This window comes from Carcharhinus amblyrhynchos, chromosome 5 (assembly GCF_965287045.1).
Source record: "Carcharhinus amblyrhynchos chromosome 5, sCarAmb.v2.hapA, whole genome shotgun sequence".
Taxonomy (NCBI): Eukaryota; Metazoa; Chordata; class Chondrichthyes; order Carcharhiniformes; family Carcharhinidae; genus Carcharhinus; species Carcharhinus amblyrhynchos.
This window is the reverse complement of record NC_137328.1, coordinates 125,318,749-125,342,173: the sequence shown is the minus strand read 5'-3', so window position 1 is coordinate 125,342,173 and position 23,425 is coordinate 125,318,749. Positions and strand designations below refer to the sequence as shown.

The 23,425-nt window shown below is 44.1% G+C and overlaps 1 protein-coding gene across 3 annotated transcripts in view; it reads right to left on the bottom strand.

The window, feature by feature from the left end:
• Positions 1–23,425, bottom strand: part of lifra (LIF receptor subunit alpha a) — a 237,781-nt gene that overhangs the window by 174,757 nt on the left and 39,599 nt on the right. Inside the window, exon 1 of one of the 3 annotated variants that reach the window (XM_080189544.1) lies at positions 7,235–7,315. The exons of the other annotated variants lie outside the window; for them this stretch is intronic. The gene's annotated coding sequence lies outside the window, so the exon portion shown is untranslated. Of the gene's footprint in view, positions 1–7,234; positions 7,316–23,425 lie in introns of those variants that run through there. 3 annotated transcript variants of the gene reach the window in all.

The following is a 23,425-nucleotide window of genomic DNA, read 5'->3' as shown; positions in this document are numbered from 1 at the left end:
CCCCAATATTTAATTTTAGCTTTGGAGTCAGATGTTTAGAAAGGGATGATTTAAAGAGAATGAGAAAAACAGAGAAACCATAGTTGAAGAAAATGCCCTTCAAGCAGTCTTGGGCAACCCTAGATGGTCAGGAAGGCGAATGGGATGCTGGCCTTCATAGCGAGGGGGATTGAATATAAAAGTAGGGAGGTCTTGCTGCAGCTGTATAGGGCATTGGTGAGGCCGCAGCTGGAGTACTGTGTGCAGTTTTGGGCGCCGCACCTGCGCAAGGATATTTTGGCCCTGGAGGGAGTGCAGAGGAGGTTTACTAGGCTGATACCGGAGTTGAGGGGATTGAGCTATGAGGAGAGGCTGAATAAACTAGGCTTGTACTCGTTAGAGTTTAGAAGAATGAGGGGAGATCTCATTGAGACGTATAAGATGATGAATGGGATGGATAGGATAGAGGTGGAGAGACTCTTCCCGCTCAAAAAAGACAGTAGGACTAGGGGGCACAGCCTCAAGATAAAGGGGAGGCGGTTTAGAACGGAGTTGAGGAGGAACTTCTTCACTCAAAGGGTGGTGAATCTCTGGAATTCTCTGCCCGTTGAAGTGGTGGAGGCTGCCTCGCTAAATATTTTTAAGAAGCGGGTTGATGGGTTCTTGATAAGAGAGGGGATTAAGGGTTATGGGGAGAGGGCGGGAAAGTGGAACTGAGCCACAACAGATCAGCCATGATCTTATTGAATGGCGGGGCAGGCTCGAAGGGCTAGATGGCCTACTCCTGCTCCTATTTCTTATGTTCTTATGTTCTTATGTTCTTATGAGTGAGTGAGTGTCATATGGAGCTCTCCTTCATCTCAGTGAGCCACAAGATTGAAATCGTGCTTGTTCACGAACCATAACCCCATGAATAAGATTAAATATATTTAATACAGGCCGAATATTTCAAAATGAGTTGTAGAAAATGCTTAATCATTTATATCAAATGGTTAAAATAATATTTACATTTGGACACAGAGGGAGTGCATGGCTCTCACAGTCAATGTTGTGTGAAATCAGCACACACGTCACTTCACTTGCCTTTGCTTTATGTGCAAATCACTTCAGTCATACCACAGTAGGGAAAAAACTACACAAATGGAAATCAGCGGAATGTGGCAACTGTGTGCATGGGCAACAGTCAAAGTGTCTTGTGGGCTGCATTCAGAACCGAGATGGGCCGCATGTAGTCCCCAGGCAGCAGGTTACCCATCACTGCCTTAAAGGCTTAATTTTGCATGCTATCAACCTGCTTGCATGATTACAACAAATCCTGTCACATGCTATTTGAATGCAATTCACCACATTCTGCTAAATATTTAAATATTGTACAAATGTATTCATAAGGGTAGTAAGAGAAACACCTGTGTTTTATGTTACATTGTACAAAGCCCTTTTTCAATTCTTTATCAATATGAAATAGAGTTTAGAAATGTTCCTCATAATGGCATTAATGTTTAAATTCAGACCTGAAAAATAGGGTCTGCAAACGGTTACCATAAGTAGATTTGCATCTTTCAAATGTTGCCTTTTTAGAAACAATGGGATGATTTCACGTTTAATATTGGATGATTTGGGATGTTAAGGATAATGTAAGGACTCATTCCCTCTTAATGTTCTTGAAAATTCTGCTTTTGACATTAAATAACATCAGAAATAGAGGCTTATTTCAAGAAGCAGAGGAACATAATTGCACATCACTAAATAATGTGCAAAAATATTGATTGAATTACTTTTAATTTAATGATTTTCTACATGAGTGCATGGAATCAAGTGCCGACCAAACATTCTCAAGTCATTTAAGTTTCGCCTCTTGGATTTGTGCACTTTAGACTCGTTCAAGTTAACTAAGATGATCAGGATCAACTCTTCCAGGAGTTGTGGCCTCATCAAGAGTGAAATTTCTCCTCACCAAACAAGTCTTGGCCAACCATAAATGTAAACTAAACAAGTATAAACATGTGAAGCAGTCTGAAAATGAAGAGATGTCATCTGCCATTTCCCTTTTTTTTAAAACAATGCACCACCTAACCCTCAGGGGAGTAGACAGACAAAGTGTAATCTCATTTACTGGTAGAAATATGATTTACTGTAATCAACCACTGTCAATCGCATTCTTCCTCATTCATCTGCCCACACAGCTTTCAGTAAAAAAAAATTGGAAGAGAGAATTTGACAGAAAAAAAAACTTGGCTCCCAACAGATTTCAATATGGAAATCATTAACTTTTAACAGATAAAGAAGAAAGAAAATTACAGCACAGGAACAGACCCTTCAGGCCTCCAAGCCTACACCGAACATGTCACCCAACTGAACTTAAAGCCCCTGCCCTTCCAGGGACATATCCCTCTATTTCCATCCTATTCAAGAAGCCCCTTAAAAGTCACCACCGTATCCGCTTCCACTACCTCTTTCGGCAATGCATTCCAGCACCCACTACTCGTTGTGTAAAAAATATGCCTTGTACATCTCCTTAAAGCTTTTCCCCTCGCACCTTAAACCTATACCCCCTAGTAATTAACTCTTCCACTCTGGGAAAAAGCTTCTGACTATCCACTCTGTCCATGCATCTCATAATCTCGTAAACTTCACTCAGTTCTCCCCTCAACCTCCATCACTCCAGTGAGAACAAACCAAGTTTCTCCAACCTCTCCTCGTAGCTAATGCCCTCCATACCAGGAAATAACCTGGTAAATCTTTTCTGTACCCTCTCCAAAGTCTCCACATCCTTCTGGTAGTGTGGCAACCAGAATTAACACTATATTCCAAATGCGGCCTAACTAAGGTTCTATAAAGCTACAACATGACTTGCCAATTTTTAAACTCAATACTCCGGCCAATAAAGGCAAGCATGCCATATGCCTTCTTGACTACCTTCTCTACCTGCATTGCCACTTTCAGTAATCTGTGTAGTTGTACACCCAGATCCCTTTGCCTATCAATACTCCTAAGGGTTCTGCAATTTACTGTATATTTCCTATCTGTATTAGATCTTCCAAAATGCATTACCTCACATTTGTCCGGATTAAACTCCATCTGCCATCTCTCCGCCCAAGTCTCCAACGAATCTATATCCTGCTGTATCCTCTGATGGTCCTCAGCACTATCCGCAAATCCACTAATCTTTGTGTCGTCTGCAAACTTACTAATCAATCCAGTTGCATTTTCCTCCAAAGCATTTATATATTACAAACAGCAAAGGTCCCAGCTTTGATCCCTGAGGAACACCACTTGTCACAGCCTTCCATTCAGAAACACACCTTTTCTTTGACCAAGCCAGTTTTGTATCCACCTTGCCAGCTCACCTCTGATCCCATGCAACTTCACCTTCTGCACTACTCTGCCATGAGGGACCTTGATGTGGAGATGCTGGCGTTGGACTGGGGTAAACACAGTAAGAAGTCTGACAACACCAGGTTTAAGTCCAACCGATTTATTTGATAGTAGACTCACAAGCTTTCGAGGTTTCCCTCTTTGTCAGGTGAATGAACAGTTCTGGCCTCAGACAGAGCGTATAACAGCTCAGACAGTTTACAGATTACTGATTAGAATGCGAATGCATTCTAATTCTGGTTGCGAATGCATTCTAATCAGTAATCTGTAAACTGTAAACTATCTGTGCTGTTGTGTGCTCTGTCTGAGGCCAGACTCTTCATTCACCTGACGAACAGGGAAACCTCGAAAGCTTCTGAGTTTACTATCAAATAAATCGGTTGGATTTAAACCTGGTGTTGTCAGACTTCTTAATGAGGGACCTTGTCAAAGGCCTTATTGAAGTCCATGTAGACAACATCCACTGCCCTACCCTCATCAATCATCTTCATCACTTCCTTGAAAAATTCAATCAAGTTCGTGAGACACTACCTCCTCTTTACAAAACCATGTTGCCTCTCACTAATACATCCACTTATTTCCAAGTCGGGATAAATCCTGTCTTGAAGAATCCTCTCCAATAATTTCCCTATCCCTGATATAACACTCACCGACGTGTAACTACCCTGTAGCTAGTGAAAATACAAAGATTTCTCTCAAGGCTCCCGCAATTTCCTCCCTTGCCTCTCTCAGTATTCCTGGGTAGATGTTATCTATTTTTATCAGATTTTATCAGAAGTTCATAATCTTAATTTCAAATATATGCAAGCAGATGGATATGTTGTGTGTGAAGACTTTCCTATGTAGTTGATTCATTAGTGAGTGGTTTAATAGTTAGAATTACTGGGCTAGCATATATTTATATATTTTGGGAAGCACGGTGGCATAGTGGTTCCCATTACCACCTCATGGTGCCAGGGAAACAGGTTCGATTCCAGCCTTGGGTGACTGTCTGCATGGAGCCAACATGTTCTCCCCATGTCTGTGTGCATTTCCTTCGGGTGCTCCGGTTTCCTCCCACAGTCCAAAGGTGGAGTCATTCAGCACAGAAACAGGCCCTGCAGTCCACCATATCTATACTGACCATCGAATGTCAATCTATACTAATCCTATTTATCAGCATGTGGTCCATAATTTACTATGCCTTGGCGATTTAGGTGCTCATCCAGATGCTTCTTAAATGTTGTGCACCCGCCTCCACCACCCTCTCAGGCAGCACATTCTACATTTCCACCACCCTCTGGGTGAATTTCTTTTCTGATTCCCACTAAACCACTTACTCCTCACCTTAAATCTATGCCCTCTGGTCTTAGACACCAAGGGAAAACATTCTTACAATCTACCCTATCTATACCTGTCATAATTTTGTATACCTCTATCAGATCCCACCCCAGCCTCCACTGCTCCAGGGAAAACAAACCCATCTTATCCAGTCTTTCCTCATAGCTGAAACGTCCAATCCCAGGCAACATCCTGGCGACTCTCCCCTGCACCTCTCCAGTGCAATCACGTTCTTCCGATACAATTTTCCATCTGTGGCCGAACCAATGTTTTATAAATTTGTAACAAGACCACCCTGCTCCTATATTCTCTGCCCCGGCTAATGAAGGTAAGCATTCCGCATGCCTTTTTCATCATCCTATCTACCTGTGCTGCCAACTTCAGGAATCTATGGATTGGTACGCCAAGGTCCCTTTGTTCCTCAATACTCTCTAGGGATTTGTCATTCATTATATATATCCTACCTTTATTAGGGTCTCCAAAATCATCACCTCTCACTTATTAGGATTAAATTCTATCTGCTACTGCTCTGCCCAATTTACCAGCTGATCAACCTCATTTTTAACAACACCATCAATTTCATGTCATCTGCAAACTTACTCATTATATCTTCCACATTCACATCCAGGTTGTTAATGTATATAAAAATAAGCAAGGGTCCCAGCATCGATTCCAGCTGGTCACAGGCTTCCAATCACAAAAGCACCCCTCCACCATCACACTTTGCTTCCTATTAACAAGCCAACTTTGGACCCAATTTGCCAACTTGTCTTGGATTCCATGGGCTCGAACCATTTAGACCAGCCTTCCACCTGTGGCCTTGTCAAAGGCCTTACCGAAGTCCATGTAAACCACATCAACTGTGCTACCCTCATTAATGTATTTAGTTACCTTTTCAATAAACTTAATTAGATCAGTTAGACAGGATTTCCCACTAGCAAATCTGTGACTATCCCTGATCAATCCCTGCCTTTCCAAATGTTGATTAATCCTGTCCCTCAAAATTTCTTCCAATAATTTCCCAACCACTGACGTTAGATGAACTGGCCTGTAATTATCTGGCTTATCCCTGCTGCCCTTCTTGAATAAAGGTACCACATTAACTATCCTCTAATCATCTGGCACTTCACCTGTGGCCAGCAAAGATTTAAGAATCTGCATCAGGGTCTCCCCAATCTCCTCTCTTGGCAGCCAGAGATGCATCTCATCAGGCCCTGGAGATTTGTGCACCTTTATGCTGTCAGGGTACCCGATCGGAAACCAAGATATATTATGAAGCCAGACTACACCCCAACAATTTTCTATTTTGGCATTCGTGTGAGAATATGGTGTTTCACTCCAGGTGTGATTCTACTGACACAGGGAAACCTTTATTAAAACAAATTTTATTTGAAACTACAGTTTAATTATAACAAATGAATTAGTTTAATCTTTAACAATTCTTAGCTGCTAAGCTATCATTATGAGTTCTAATTCATAGAGTCATAGAGGTTTACATACCAAGCAATATTCTTCCTATAGACTTAAATCCTCTCTTTAAAATTAATTAGTTAGCAAAACCCAGGCATACCAGTTGTCTAAGATTAACATTCCTAGAGCTTTCAGAACAGTTTTGAAGAGAGAGAAAGAAAGAGCGAGAGAGAGAGAAAGAGGAAAAGAGAAACAGAGAGACACCTATTTCTTCAGGTAACCCAGGCAACAATTGCTTGTATTTTAAAATTAAACTGAATCCCTTTCTTTCCTACAAGCTTATCCCCTCCCATTAATCAGAACACTCTGCCGCTGTCAATTATCCTAATCAGGGATGAGGGGATGATGAGCCTGGGTAAAATGCTCTTTCGGAGTGTCGGTGCAGACTCGATGGGCTAGATAGCTTCCTTCTGCACTGAGGGATTCTTTTTATAAGCAATAGTGATATACAATTCATAAATGAATTTCAGACCATTTCTACATGAATCCTTAAAAGATTCATGCCAATTTCCTCTCTCCATCATTTCAAAAATTTGTTCTTGGAACATGAGCATCCCTGACAAAGTTGGCATTTATTGCCCATTGCTTATTGTCCTCGAGAAGATGGTGGTTAGCTGCCTTCCTAAACCATGTAGGTCTATATGGTGTAAGTATACCCACAGTGCTGTTAGGAAGGGAGCTCCAGACTTTTGGCCCAGTGACAGTGAAGGAACGATGATTTAGTTCCAAGACAGGATGGTGTGCGACTTGGACGGGAACTTGCAGGTGATGGTTTTCCCATCCATTTGTTCACTTTGTCCTTCTGGGTAGTAAAGATCATGGGCTTAGAAGGTTCTGCAGAAGGAACCTCAGCGAGTTGCTGCAGTGCATCTTGTAGATGGTGCACACTGTAGCCACTTTGCATCAGTGGTACAAGGTACGCTAATCAAATAGACTGCTTTGTCCTGGATGTTGTAGAGCATGAGTTTTGTTGGAGCTGCACTCATCCAGGCAATGCGGTGTATTCCATTGTGCACCTGACTTGTGTTTTGCAGATGATGGATGACTTTGGGGAGAAAGGTACTGAGTTACTCACCGCAGAAGTCCCTACCTCTGATTTGCTGCTGTAACCATGGTATTGATGTGGCTGGTCTAGTTAAGTTTCTGGTCAATGGTAATCCCAGGATATTAATGATGGATGAATTCAGTGATGGTAATGCTGTTGAATGTTATGGGAAGATGGTCAGATTCTCCCTTACTGCAGGTGCTAACGTATAGGTAGCATTCAGAGGAATCAAGTACAACCATATTAAACATTTCTATTAAAAAAAATTCTAATTTCCATCCTATAATAGCCTAGAAGTAATTCTCAAAAGAATAAAGGAAACAATAATGGGAGTTTGTCAGAAGGGTACAGTGATAAAAAAAATGGGGTTGTTAATCTACAAATAAGCTGAAAAATATCACACAGACAAAGGGAGCATTGATCAGGTGTTCACAGCACATTTTGGAGCCAAAGTGCAGGCTATACTAGATCTGGTATTATGCAATGAGGTAAGATTAATTAGTACTGGTGTGACTAAAGGGAGAAGAGTGGGTCCAGGACTAACATTCTAAACTTAAATAAGGGAAAGTTATGGAGACACGGAAGCAGATTTAGCTAAAAGGACACTGGCAATTTAAGTTAAGTGATAGGTGAATTTAGATGCAGAGGCAGACATTTAAAGGGATATTTCAAAATGGATATATTCCAATGAGGAAGTAAAGTTCCAAAGAGAGTATCCACCATCTGTAATTAACTAACAAAGTTAAAGACATTATCAAACTTGAAAAAAAACATCCAAAGTTAGAGTATCAGACAAAGCTAACTAGAAATATAACAACAGACAATAAGAATTTATATAGATATTTAAATATGAAAATAGCTAACAAAGTGAGCCTTGGTCAGATAGAAAGTGAGTCTGGGAATTAATAATCAAAAACAAGGAGATGGTAGATGAATTACACAGATATTTGCATCTGTCTTCACTATACAAATAACATCCCAGAGACTGTTCTACATCAGGAAACGGAAGAACGGAAGGAACTCAAGACTTTAATCTACCTGGAGTGAATTGGAGGGGGCCTAGAGCTGGGGGTACGGAGGGAGAGGAGTTTGTGAAACGTGTTTTGGAAGGGTCTCTAGAGCAGTATGTAACAAGCCCGACTAGGGGAGGGGCTATACTGGATTTAGTGTTGGGTAATGAGCCAGGGCAGGTGGTTGAGGTAGAGGTAGGCGAACATGTGGCTAACAGTGACCACAAGTCCGTCTACTTTAGGATAAAAACGGAAAGGGATGAGTGCCAGCCGAACGGGAGTGTGCTGAACTGGGGAAAGGCGAGCTATAGCAGGATTAGGAGGGAGCTGAAGGACACTGATTGGGAGGGACTGTTAGCTGGAAAGTCCACGGTTGGCAAGTGGGAGGCTTTTAAGGGCAAAATGAAATGGTTGCAAGGGAGGTATGTTCCGGTTAAGCGGAAGGATGGGAAAGGTAAGATTAGAGAGCCGTGGATTACAGGGGGTATCGAAGACTTGGTCAGGAAGAAGAGGGAGGCGTATGTTAGGTCGAAACAACTGGGTATGGAGAGTGCACTGGAGGAATATAGAGAGAGTAGGAGGGAGCTAAAAAGGGGAGTTAGAAGGGCGGAGAGAGGGCATGAAATGGCTTTGGCTGATAGGATTAAGGAAAATCCAAAGGCATTTTATTCCTATATTAGGAGCAAGAGAGTGGTTAGAGGGAAAATTGGTCCTCTTAGGGACAAAAGTGGGGAGTTATGTATTGAGTCGGAGGGAATGGGGGAGCTCCTGAATGAATACTTTGCGTCGGTATTCACGAGGGAGAGGGGGTCGGAATCGTGCGGTCTCTTGGAGGGAGCTGAGGATCAGTTGCAGGAAATAGCTATTACGAGGGAGGAAGTGCTAGGGCTTTTAGGTAGCGTAAGGACGGATAAAGCTCCGGGGCCTGATGGTATTTATCCCAGGCTGCTTAGGGATGTGAAAGATGAAATTGCTGGGCCTCTGGCGCAAATCTTTGTCTCTTCTTTGGACACAGGTGAGGTCCCAGAAGACTGGAGGGTAGCTAATGTGGTACCGCTGTTTAAAAAAGGTAGTAGGGATAACCCTGGAAATTATAGACCGGTGAGTTTGACATAGGTGGTAGGGAAGTTAATGGAAAAAATACTTAGGGGTAGGATGTATGAGCATTTGGAGCATTGCGATCTGATTAGGGACACGCAATATGGCTTTGTTAGAGGGAGGTCTTGCCTTACAAATCTGGTGGAATTCTTTGAGGAGGTGACAAAAACGGTTGACGATGGGAGAGCCGTTGATGTCATCTATATGGATTTCAGTAAGGCGTCTGACAAAGTCCCTCATGGTAGGCTGGTAGAAAAGGTTAAGGCGCATGGGATACAAGGTCAGGTAGCTAGGTGGATTGAGAACTGGCTGGGCAATAGGAGACAGAGGGTAGTTGTGGAGGGGGCCTTTTCGGGCTGGAGGCCAGTGACCAGTGGTGTGCCGCAGGGCTCAGTACTGGGACCTCTCCTCTTTGTAGTATACATAAATGACTTGGAAGAGAGCGTAGGTGGTGTGATCAGCAAGTTTGCAGACGACACCAAGATGGCAGGGTTGGCGGGTACTGAAGTGGAATGTCAGGTGATACAACAGGATATAGATAGGTTGGTGCATTGGGCAGATAGGTGGCAGATGGAATTTAATCCTGACAAATGCGAGGTGATGCATTTTGGAAGGAATAATGCAGAGAGGAGCTATGTGATAAAAGGTAGATCGATTAGGAGTATAGAGATACAGAGGGACCTGGGAGTGCAGGTTCACAAATCCATGAAGGTTGTGACACAAGTGGAGAAGGTTGTTAGGAAGGCTTATGGAATGCTAGCCTTTATAGGAAGGGGTATAGAGTATAAAAGCTGCCGTCTAATGCTTCAGTTGTATAGAACGTTGGTTAGACCTCATTTGGAGTACTGTGTCCAGTTCTGGTCACCTTACTACCGGAAGGACGTGGAGGCTCTGGAAAGGGTGCAGAGGAGGTTTACCAGGATGTTGCCTGGTATGGAGGGGCTGGGTTACAAGGAAAGGTTGGAGAAACTGGGACTTTTCTCCTTGGAAAGACGGAGGTTGAGGGGGGGTATGATAGAGGTATATAAGATATTGAAGGGAATAGATAGAGTCAATAGTGAGAGACTGCTCCCTAGACTGGGTACAAATATGAGAGGTCATGATTTAAGGGTGAGGGGGGAGAGGTATAACTTGGATGTGAGAGGAAGGTTCTTTACGCAGAGAGTTGTGGGGGTACGGGACGCGCTACCGAGTAGGGTGGTGGAGGCAGGAACGTTGGACGCGTTTAAGGTTCAGTTAGACAGACACATGAGTGAAACGAGGATGGAGGGTTATAGTAGGGGCTATTAAATAAGGTCAGAACCTCGGGAGACACCGGAAATGCAGACTTGTAAGTTAACGTTTTTGTCTTTTTATTCCGCAGGTGGAGGTCCACATCATTGTCAAACGAGGGGCATGCACACGGTGGGTCATGCGTGGGCTGCTCTTGGAGGTTCCGGGAGTGGCCTAGTACTTCGTGTCGGTGTGTGTGCTTGATCCTGGACCGGTAGACGGGCGCCGCAACAGCTCAGTGACTAGCACTGCTACCTGTGCAGATACATGGATTTGGGCCTGTGTCTGTGGGAGTTTGTGCATTCTCCCTGTGGTTGCGTGGGTTTCCTCCGGGCACTCCGGTTTCCTCCCACACCCCAAAGATGTGCTCTTAGGCTGATTGGTTTACCAAATTGACACTATTCTCCCCTGAATCTGGCTAAGTTAGGGGTTCCATTCGTAGACACGCAGGGTAGAATAGGTGTAGGGTGATGCGGCGGCGCAGGCTCGTTGGGCCGAGGGGCCTGTTTCCCATGCTGGGTTGTTCTTTGTTCTTTGTTTGTAAAACTACATCACTGGGCAGTGGAGCTGTGGGCTGTCAGATCTCTGGATCTTGATGGACTTCATCCTCATGTCCTACAAGAAGTAGCTGGTGAGATAGTTGATGGGGAGTAGGCTCTGGGTTCAGAGCTCTAGAAGCTGTTGCAGGAAATGACTGCTAACAAAGTTATAGATGACAAACTCAGTGTTTTGATACAGAACATTAATGCTGACTTGGAAGAACTGCAGAATGCCTGCAAGAGGCTCAGTGAGGCAGAAGATAGAATCCTTAAAGCACCACTTCTCCGGAGGAGGTTCGGTTGCAAACTCTAGCCACTCAGCTGTATATGTTGGATATTCTGATGGATCCGGAGGACTAGGTCAGGAGGAGGAGTGTCCGCATGGTCAGTTTTTCAGAGGGAGCTGACAATGATTAGGAATGACAAACAAGTTCTGTGTTAACCCTAGACTGTACCCAACATGATTATTTCCTCACGTTGATCCTGTGCTATGCTTTTCATATTGGCAGAGTCAATCCTGTGACTGAGCCATTAGACAAATTTTGGTAATTACCTTATTTAGAGTCATATTATACAGGTTATCATTATTAAACCTTCAATATACTCCCTGGAATGGCATCTCTTAATTGGTCCTGTGAGTTATCATATTGATAGAGGAAATCTTGTGAGATCCTAATATCCTGAGGTGAATTTCGCCAACCATCTTGTTTTCCTAGTTTGCACTTGTTTGTCAATTCTTGTTAGTCACTGAATGTGTCCTCTGTAATTCCAACTCTTAATTGATCCTGCTACGTGATTTGTCACATTGATGGGGTCAATCTTATAGAATCATAGAATGCCTACAGTACAGAAGGAGGCCATTTGTCCCATCAAGCCTGCACCGACAACAATCCTACCCAGACCCAATCCTGTAACCCCACGTATTTACCCTGCTCGTCACCCTTACACTAAGGGACAATTTAGCATGGCCAATTAACCTAGCCCACACATCTTTGGAGTATGGGAGAAAACCAGACATACACGGGGAGAATGTGCAAACTTCACACAGTCACCCAAGACCAGAATTGAACCCAGGTCACTGTTGCTGTGAGACAGCAGTGCTAACCACTGTGCCACCCTGTACATGAATGTTATTGTGATATCCTAATATACCCAGGAGCATTTATTTATCCTTAATGGAATGCATCTCACAATGTACCACTTGCTGTTAAGGATTGTGCAGTGTATGTTGTATGGTATTAGAGCAGTGCAATTTTCATCCATTTTCATATCTTATAATCTGTGTTTATATAGCAGTGGACATTTTCACCAGATATTCTTTATTACAATTATGACGAAAATGAGCAGCACCATTTGCTTTATGGTGGGTAAGGCCAAGCAAGTCCTCACAACAGGTGAGGAAAACCCTAACCTGGAAAGAGACATCATACTGTATCAGATGGGGAAGAGCGAAATCTTCTTTGATGCGTGCCTAGGTGTACTGCACAAATCCATGGCAGTTTGGCTGCCACTTCCTTGATTTTGCACCACTGGAATCCAGTTATCCTGATAGCGGCTATCTTTTGATGTATACTTTTATTGTTTGTGTAATGGGAAGCACAGGATATAGTGAATAATCCAAATCAACTGTGTTGCTCATTCTTTTTTTTCTTTCTTTCTACTTGTATTTGTTTGAAAATGATCCTGCTGTACTGTATCATTGAAAATTCATTGTGTTTAGCTGTATAAAATGGAAAAATCTTCAATAAAATATAATTTTTAAGTAAGTATCCGAAACAACATTTGCCATTGATACCAAAATGGTGCACATTTTACTTCTACCAACTGTATGCAATCTACAATAATCCCACTCTTAAACATGGATATTCTGAGCATATTAGATCTTGCATAAGTTCCAAGATGGAGCAAATCCAGCTGCAATACTGAGAAATGGGTGTAATTGCACTTATCGGTATGCTTACATTCAGGAATGAATTTCTTTGTGATTTGTCAGATTAAATCCTTTTATGTCATTCTCTATCTCCTGTCCCTCTGACCATCAAGCCTAGCAAGTGCCTTTAATTTCACAATAATCAAGATTTTGGACTAAAAACATTTCTTATCCTCAAGCAAGAAGTTTATGGGTTTAGTTGAACACACAATTCATGATCTAATTGCACTCTTCTCCAACTCATGTCTCTCCACTAGAATCATAGGACCAAAGAATTACCCCTGGAACTTTGGTTAATGTTACAGTACAGTGCAGTGGCTCATCCCCATCTGATACAATATGATGTCTCTTCCCAGTGATGCGTTCAGAGTGGCTAAAAGTAGTGGGCAATTAGAAGATTGGGAAAGATATAAAAATCAACAAAGAATGACTAAGAAGGTAATAAAGAAAGGAAAGGTAGATTATGAAGCTGAACCAGCACGAAATATAAAAAAGGACAGTAAAAGTTTTTACAAATATATAAAGAGGAGGAGGCTGGCTAGAGTGAATGTTGGACCCTTAGAGGATGAGAGGGGGGATTTAGCGGTGGGAGATGAGGAAATGGCTGAGGCTTTAAATAATTTTTTTGCCTCGGTCTTCACGGAGGAGGACACAAATAGTTTGCCGGATCTTAAGGATAGTAGGATGATAGGAGTTGAGGGCCTGAATGCGATTACTGTCACTAGAGAGGTAGTGCTTGATAGACTCATGGGACTGAAGGTGGACAAGTCCCCAGGACCGGATGGAATGCATCCCAGGGTTCTGAAAGAAATGGCAGAGGTGATAGTGGATGCCTTAGTAATTATTTACCAAAATTCTCTGGATTCCGGGGAAGTGCTGGAAGATTGGAAAATGGCTAAAGTCACGCCGCTGTTTAAAAAAGGTAGCAGACAAAAGGCAGGAAATTATAGGCCGGTTAGTTTAACGTCTGTGGCTGGAAAAATGCTTGAATCCATCATCAAATAGCGAGGCACCTAGAAAAGAATGGTTTGATAGAGCAGACGCAGCACAGATTCGTTAAGGGGAAGTCGTGTTTGACAAATTTATTGGATTTCCACGAGGATGTGACTCGTGCGGTAGACAGATGGGAACCGGTGGGTGTGGTGTTTTTAGATTTCCAAAAGGCGTTTGATAAGGTAAAAAGGTTGCTACAGAAGGTTAGGGTGCATGGAGTTGGGGGTAAGGTGTTAGCGTGGATAGAGGATTGGCTGTCTAATAGGAAGCAGAGAGTTGGTATCAATGGGTGCTATTCTGATTGGCGGTGGTGACTAGTGGAGTGCCGCACGAATCGGTGCTGGGGCCTCAGCTATTTACCATTATACAGATGAGCAGGAGGAGGGGGCTGAGTGTAGGGTGACGAAATTTGCTGATGACACGAAGATGAGTGGAAAAGCAAATTGCATGGAGGGTGTGGAAAGTCTGCCGAGGGATCTAGATAGGCTGAGCGAGTGGGCGAGGACCTGGCAGATGGAGTATAATGTTGGCAAGTGTGAGGTTATCCACTTTGGCAGAAATAATCGTAGGAGGGATTATTATTTAAAAGGCAAAAAGCTGCAGCATGCTATGGTGCAGAGGGACCTGGGGGTCCTTGTGCATGAGTCGCAAAAACCCAGTCTGCAGGTGCAGCAGGTGATCAAGAAGGCGAATGGTATGCTGGCCTTTATAGCGAGGGGGATAGAATATAAAAGAAGGGAGGTCTTGCTGCAACTGTACAGGATACTGGTGAGGCCGCAGCTGGAGTACTGTGTGCAGTTTTGGTCACCGCACTTAAGGAAGGATATATTGGCCTTGGAGGGAGTGCAGAGGAGGTTCACGAGGCTGATACCGGAGATGAGGGGGTCGGACTATGAAGAGAGACTAAATAGACTGGGTCTGTACTCGGAGTTTAGAAGGATGAGGGGGGACGTTATAGAGACGTATAAGATAACGAAGGGGATGGGGAGGGTAGAGGTAGGGAGATTCTTCCTGCTTAGAAAGGATAGCAGAACTAGAGGGCACAGCCTCAAGATAAGGTGGGGGGCAGTTTAGATCAGAGTTGAGGAGGAACTTCTTCACTCAAAGGGTGGTGAATCTCTGGAATTCTCTGCCCGTTGAAGTGGTGGAGGCTACCTCGCTAAATATATTTAAGTCACGGGTAGATAGGTTTTTGATAGACAAGGGAATTAAGGGTTATGGGGAGAGAGCCGGTAAGTGGAACTGATCCACTTCAGATCAGCCATGATCTTATTGAATGGCGGGGCAGGCTCGAAGGGCTAGTTGGCCTACTCCTGCTCCTATTTCTTATGTTCTTATGAGTGCTGCATTTTCAAAGATGCCTCCCTCTGGATGAAGCATGATAATTCTCCAGCTCTTAAAATTGGAATTCTTGGAATGTGGACTAGTGACAAATTCAACTGTCAAAATATTTAATTGACCATTTGTCATTAATAGTGAGAATATGGTGATGACAAAGCTATTGAAAACTATTACCACCACCCAATTTCCCAGAATTAACATTCTGGGGGTTACGATTGATGAGAAACTGAAACGGCCCAGCCAAATAAATACTGTGGCTACAAGACCAGGTCAGAGGCTGGGAATTCTGCAGAGAGTAATCCACCTCCTGACTCCCCAATGCCTGTCTTCCATCTATAAAGCACAAGTCTGGAATGTAACGGAATATATTTACCCAAGTTGCCCTGAAAAGGTGCAAAGAAGCACCTTTTTCAGAGCGGCACAGTGGTTAGCACTGCAGCCTCACAGCACCAGGGACCCAGGTTCAATTCCAGCCTCAGGTCACTATCTGCATGAAGTTTGCACATTTTCCCTGTGTCTGCATGGGTTTCCTCCGGGTGTTCTGGTTTTCTCCCACAATCCAAAGATGTGCAGGTTAGGTTGATTGGCTATGCTAAATTGACCCTAGTGATAGAGGGGATTAGCGGGGTAAGTAAGTGGGGTTTCGGGAATGGGGCCTGTGTGGGATTGAGGTCGGTGCAGACTCGATGGGCTGAATAGCCTCCTTCTGCACTGTAGCGATTATATGATTCTACGATGAAGTCTTCTAATTGAGCAATGTGGTCTACTTCTGTGATATATATAGGAATTATTCTAAGTTAATTGAGTAACTAAATTAAGTTACTTAAATAACATCAAAAACAATGGCAGGCTGTTAGGTTACAACTATGAAATGTGGGAGTTTTTGGACAACAAGGTGATCCATGACAAATACGTCTGCAGAAAGTGCAAGAAGTTAAAGGAATTCTAGATCAGGATTAATGGTCTGGAAGCTGAACTGCAGATGTTGCACAACATAAGGGAGAGGGAGAAAGAGGACAGTCACACCTCTTAGAACAGGATTGTCTGTTTTGGTGAGCGATGAGAGACAGGGGGATGTGACCATGAGTGAGGCAGGTAACGAGACTGAACAGATGGCAGTGAAGCAGTCTCAGAATTTGCATTTATCAGATAGGTTTGAGATGCTCCCAACCCGTATGGACGAAAGTGAGTGAGGTCTGTAAGGTGCCCATGGTACCATAGTACAAGAAATCATTCAAGCTGGGGCAACACACAGGAATGTAGTGACAGTAGGGGACAGTATAGTCAGGGAGATTGACCCTGCAGTAAAAGGGCAAGAGTGTAGGTGACGGTGCTGCCAGCCCAGTGCCAGGGTTGAGACACCTGCTCAGGGTTGGACAGCAAGTTGCAGTGGGACAGGAGGAAACCAGCTGTTGTAATCCATGTAAGTATGAATGACATAGGCAAGACAAGAGGTTCTGCTTGGTCAGAATGAGGAGATAAGAATCAAATTAAGAAGCAGAACCTCAAACATAATAATCTCTGGATTATTACCTGAGCCACATGTAATTTGGCATAAAGCAAATCGGATTACAGAGATGACTGCATGGCTCAATAACTGGTGTGGGAGAAAAGGGTTGTGATTCCTGGGGCATTGATATCAGTATTGGAGAAAGTGGGGGCTATATCACTGGGATCATGAGTTCCAGCAAACCGCATAACTGGAGAAGCACAGAAGGCATTGGATGTAGCAAATCAAGGCATAGATCAAGGCAGGGAAACAAAATAGCAATATAGAAAATGAGGATCAGAGAATGGAAGGGACAGAGAGAAAAAAAAATACACCAAAAAGAGAACAGAAAGACGAACTAAAGGCTCTATACCTGAATGTATTTGGCATACATTAAATGAATTGATAGCGCACATTGAAGCCAATAAGTATGATCCAATAGCCACTACAGAGACATGGCCGCAGGGTAATAAGGTTTGGGTCCTGCACATTGAGGTATATTTGACATTCAACAACAATAGGAAGCTAGGTAAAGCTGGAAGGATAGCACAGTTAATCAATGATGGCATTGGCGCAAGAGTTAAAGATGACCTTGAATTAGGCGGTAAGGATTTAGAATCGGTTTGGGTGAAGATGAAGAATAGTAGAGGAAAGAAGTCTCTAGTGGGAGTGGTATAGAGTCCAAAGAACAATACGGAATCATAGAATCATACAGTGCAGAAGAGGCCCTTCGGCCCATCGAGTCCATACCGGCACATTAGAAATACCTCAACTCCTACCTAATCCCATCTGCTAGCTCTTGAGCCATAGTCCTGAAAGTTATGATGTGCTAAGTGCTCATCCAGGTACTTTTTAAATGATGTGAAGCGACCTGCCTCCACCACCCTCCCTGGCAGCACACCGCAGACTGTCACCATCCCCTGGGTAGAAACATTTTTGTTCACATCTCCCCTAAACCTCCTGCCCCTCACCTTGAACTTGTGTCCCCTCATGATGGACCCCTCAACTCGAGGAATAGCTGTTCCTTATCCACTCTGCCCATGGCTGTCATCATATTGTACACCTCAAACAGGTCACCGCTTCTCTGCTCCAACGAAATCAATCCAAACCAATCCAACCTCTCTTCATAACGCAAATGTAACCACAACATAGCACGAAGTATACAAGTAGTAATATTGGGTGCATCTGATAAAGGGACCGCAATAATCATGAGTGATTTTGCTCTACATATAAACTGGAAAACTCACATTGGCAATAGTAGCTTGGATGAGGAATTCATCGAATTCTTTTGAAATAGTTTCTTACAGCAACATGTCATGAAACCAACCAGACAGCAGGTTAAATTAGCCTTAATATTGTGTAATGTGACAGGATTAATTAATGAGCTCAGAGTTAAAGGCACCACTAGAGAGCAACAGCCACAGTATTATTGAGTTTACATCCAGTTCGAAAGGGAGAAGACTCTATTTTAAATTTAAATGAGAGATGAAAGCTGAGTTAAAGTGAACTGGGATTCTAGGCTAGAGGACAGATCAATAAAGAAGCTTTCGCAGACATTTAAGAACATGGGAACACAAGAACTAGGAGCAGGAGTACACCATCTGGCCCCTCAAGCCTGCTCCACCATTCAAAAAGATCATTGCTGATTTTTTTCGTGGACTCCGCTCCACTTAGCTGCCCTCACCATAACCCTTAATTCCTTTACTGTTCAAAAAAATTATCTATTCTTGTCTTAAAAACATTCAATGAGGTTAACATAGAACATAGAACACTACAGGACAAACAGGCCCTTCGGCCCACGAGTTGCGCCGATCACATCAACACCTCCCAATCTATAAGAACATAAGAACATAAGAAATAGGAGCAGGAGTAGGCCATCTAGCCCTTCGAGCCTGCCCCGCCATTCAATAAGATCATGGCTGATCTGTCGTGGCTCAGTTCCACTTTCCCGCCCTCTCCCCATAACCCTTAATCCCCTCTCTTATCAAGAACCCATCAACCCGCTTCTTAAAAATATTTAGCGAGGCAGCCTCCACCACTTCAACGGGCAGAGAATTCCAGAGATTCACCATCCTTTGAGTGAAGAAGTTCCTCCTCAACTCTGTTCTAAACCGCCTCCCCTTTATCTTGAGGCTGTGCCCCCTAGTCCTACTGTCTTTTTTGAGCGGGAAGAGTCTCTCCACCTCTATCCTATCCATCCCATTCATCATCTTATACGTCTCAATGAGATCTCCCCTCATTCTTCTAAACTCTAACGAGTACAAGCCTAGTTTATTCAGCCTCTCCTCATAGCTCAATCCCCTCAACTCTATAACCCCCAATCCCATAAAACCCCATATACTCATCCAGAAGTCTTTTAAAAGACCCCAGCGAGTTCGCCTCCACCACCACTGACGGCAGCCGATTCCATTCACTCACCACCCTCTGAGTGAAAAACTTACCCCTAACATCACTTCTGTACTTTCCTCCCCGCACCTTAAATCTGTGTCCTCTCGTAGCGACCATTTCAACCCAGGGAAATAGCCTCTGAGAATCCACCCTATCTATCCCTCTCAACATTTTATAAACTTCTATCAGGTCGCCTCTCAACCTTTGTCTCTCCAGGGAAAAGAGACCCAACTCCCTCAACCTAACTTCATAAGGCATGCCTCCCAGTCCAGGCAACATCCTTGTAAATCTCCTCTGTACCCTTTCAATAGCTTCTACGTCTTTCCTATAGTGAGGCGACCAGAACTGCACACAGTACTCCAAATGAGGCCTGACAAGGGTCTTATAAAGTTGCAGCATTACCTCCCGACTCCTAAACTCAATCCCTCGATTAATGAAGGCCAGTACACCATACGCCTTCTTGACCACCTCTTCCACCTGCGAGGCCGATTTAAGAGTCCTGTGGACCCGGACCCCAAGATCCTTCTGCTCTTCAACACTACTAAGACTCCTGCCCTTGATAGTGTACTCGTTCATCCCGTTGGTTCTGCCAAAATGGACGACTACGCATTTATCCGCGTTGAAGTCCATCTGCCACTTCTCCGCCCAGTGCTGCATCCTATTTATGTCCTGCTGCAACTTTTGACATCCTTCCAGACCATCCACAACACCACCGACCTTCGTGTCATCAGCAAACTTACTTACCCATCCTTCCACTTCCTCATCCAGGTCATTTATGAAAATGACAAACAGCAAGGGTCCTAGAACAGATCCCTGGGGCACTCCACTGGTGACTGACCTCCATTCAGAAAAAGACCCATCCACAACCACTCTCTGCCTTCTGCAGGCAAGCCAGTTCTGGATCCACAAGGCCAAAGGCCCTTGAATTCCATGCCCTCTCACCTTCTCAAGAAGTCTTGCATGGGGGACCTTATCAAACGCCTTGCTGAAGTCCATGTACACCACGTCCACGGCACTTCCTTCGTCAATGTGTTCAGTCACATTATTGAAGAACTCAACTAGGCTCGTAAGGCACGACCTGCCCTTGACAAATCCATGCTGACTATTCCTGATCATGTCAAACCTCTCCAAATGCTCGTAAATCTTGTCCCTCAGAAGCCTCTCCATCAGCTTACCAACCACTGAGGTCAGACTCACCGGTCGGTAATTTCCCGGGCTATCTCTGTTCCCTTTCTTGAAAATAGGGACTACATCCCTGTCTCATCTTCTTCACTAGGCAGGGAATTCCACAGATTCACAACCCTTTGTGTTAAGAAGTTCCTCCTCAACTCAGTCCTAAATTGTTTAAAAAGGGTAGGAGGGATAACCCAGGTAACTATAGGCCGGTGAGTTTGACGTCAGTGGTAGGCAAGTTGATGGAGAGGATTCTTAGGGATAGGATGTATGAGCACTTAGAGCGTCGCGATCCGATTAAGGATACGCAGCATGGCTTTGTAAAGGGGAAGTCTTGCCTTACGAATCTGGTAGAATTTTTTGAGGAGGTGACAAAAACGGTCGACGAAGGACAAGCCGTTGATGTCGTCTATATGGATTTCAGTAAGGTGTTTGACAAAGTCCCTCATTGTGGGTTGGTAGAAAAGATTAAGGCTCATGGGATACAAGGCCAGGTATCCAGATGGGTTGGCAACTGGCTTGCTAAGTAGAGGCAGAGTAGTCGTAGTGGAGGGGTCCTTATCTAGCTGGAGGTCTGTCACTAGTGGTGTGCCGCAGGGGCTCAGTACTGGGACCTCTTCTCTTTGTAGTATATATAAATGACTTGGCAGAGGGAGTAAGTGGTGTGATCAGCAAATTTGCAGATGACACTAAGATGGCTGGATTGGCGGGCAGTGAGGAGCAGTGTCTGGCAATACAATGGGATATAGATAGGCTGGTATGTTGGGCAGATATACGGCAAATGGAGTTTAATCCTGATAAACGCGAGGTGATGCATTTTGGCCGGAATAACGTAGGGGAGAGTTATATGATAAAGGGTAAGCCTATAAAGAGTATAGAAATGCAGCGGGACCTGGGGGTGCAAGTGCACAAGTCTTTGAAGGTGGCAGTACAAGTGGAGAAGGTTGTGAAGAAAGCCTACGGTATGTTAGCCTTTATAGGAAGGGGTATAGAATATAAGAGCTGGAGTCTAATGTTGCAGTTGTATAGAACATTGGTTAGGCCGCATTTGGAGCGCTGCGTCCAGTTCTGGTCGCCTTACTACTGGAAGGACGTGGAGACTCTGGAGAGAGTGCAGAGGAGGTTTACCAGGATGTTGCCTGGTATGGAAGGACTGGGTTATGAGGAAAGATTGAGCAAATTGAGGCTGTTTTCCCTTGAAAGACGGCGACTGAGGGGGGATCTAATAGAGGTATATAAGATTATGAAGGGTATAGATAGAGTAAACAGAGGTAAGCTATTTCCTATGTTAGAGACACACAGTACGAGGAGCCACGGGCTTAGGGTGAGGGGGGAGAGGTATAACACAGATATTAGAGGGAGGTTTTTCACACAGAGGGTAGCGGGGGTATGAAATGCTCTGCCAAGTAAGGTGGTGGAGGCAGGCACACTGGAGTTGTTTAACAGTAACTTAGAAAGGCACATGGGTTGGAGATGGGAGGATATAGGAGATTGTTTTAAATAAGGTTCATTAGCATTGGGACGTCCCTGGTAATGTAAAAGGATGTGGTATGATACTAATGTTTTTCTCTTTTAATTCACAGGTTTTAAGTCGGTCCGCCTTGTTGTCCAACGAGGGGCATACACGCGATAGGTCGTATTTGGGCTGCTCTTGAATGTTCGAGAGTAGCCTAGTGCTTCATGTTGTTAGTGTGTGCTTAAACTGGACCAGATTCTGGGCAACATGACAGCTCAGTGACTATCACTGTTTGCTGTGCAGACACATGGATTTAGGCCAGTGTCTGTGGGAGTTTGTGTATTGTGCTTGCATGGGTTTTCTCCGGGTGCTCCGGTTTCCTCCCACACCCCAAAGATGTGCTAGTAGGCTGACTGGAGGTAATAAATTGTCCCTAAATTAGTTTCCCTCAATGTGGAATGCCATAAACAATAGATAAGGGTCATGGGTGGAGGGGGGGGGGCTGGTAATCTTAAAATGGTGGCACAGGCTCGTTGGGCCAAAGGGCCTGTTTTTGTTCTTTGTAAATCCACTTCCCCTTACTTTGAGGCCATGCCTCTCCTGCCCCCCCAATTCTAGTTTCACCTCAGTGAAAACAACTTCCCTGCTTCTATCTTATCTATTCCCTTCATAATCGTATATGTTTCTATAAGAACTCCCCTCATTCTTCTGAATTCCAATGAGTATAGCCCCAGTCTACTCAGTCTCCCCTCATAAGCCAACCTTCTCAACTCCAGAATCAACCTACTGCATCTCCTCTGCACCCCCTCCAGTGACAGTACATCCTTTCTCAAGTAAGGAGACCAAAACTGTACACAGTACTGCAGGTGTGGCCTCACCAGCACCTTATACAGCTGCAACATAACCTCCTGTTTTTAAACTCCATCCCTCTAGCAATGAAGGACAAACTTCCATTTGCCTTCTTAATTACCTGCACCTGCAAACCAACTTTTTGTGATTTATACACAAGGACACCCAGGTCCCTCTGCACACAGCATGCTGCAATATTTTACCATTCAAATAATAGTCCGTTTTGCTGTAATTCCTACCAAAATGGATGACTTCCCATTTACCAACATTATACTCCATCTGCCAGACCCTCGCCTACTCTATGTCCCTTTGCAGACTTTCAGCGTCCTCTGCACATAAGAACATAAGAAATAGGAGCAGGAGTAGGCCATCTAGCCCTTCGAGCCTGCCCCGCCATTCAATAAGATCATGGCTGATCTGTCGCTGCTCAGTTCCACTTTCCCGCTTTCTCCCCATAACCCTTAATCCCCTCTCTTATCAAAAACCCATCAACCCGCGTCTTAAAAATATTTAGCGAGGCAGCCTCCACCACTTCAACGGGCAGAGAATTCCAGAGATTCACCACCCTTTGAGTGAAGAAGTTCCTCCTCAACTCCGTTCTAAACCGCCCCCCTTTTATCTTGAGGCTGTGCCCCCTAGTCCTACTGTCTTTTTTGAGCGGGAAGAGTCTCTCCACCTCTATCCTATCCATCCCATTC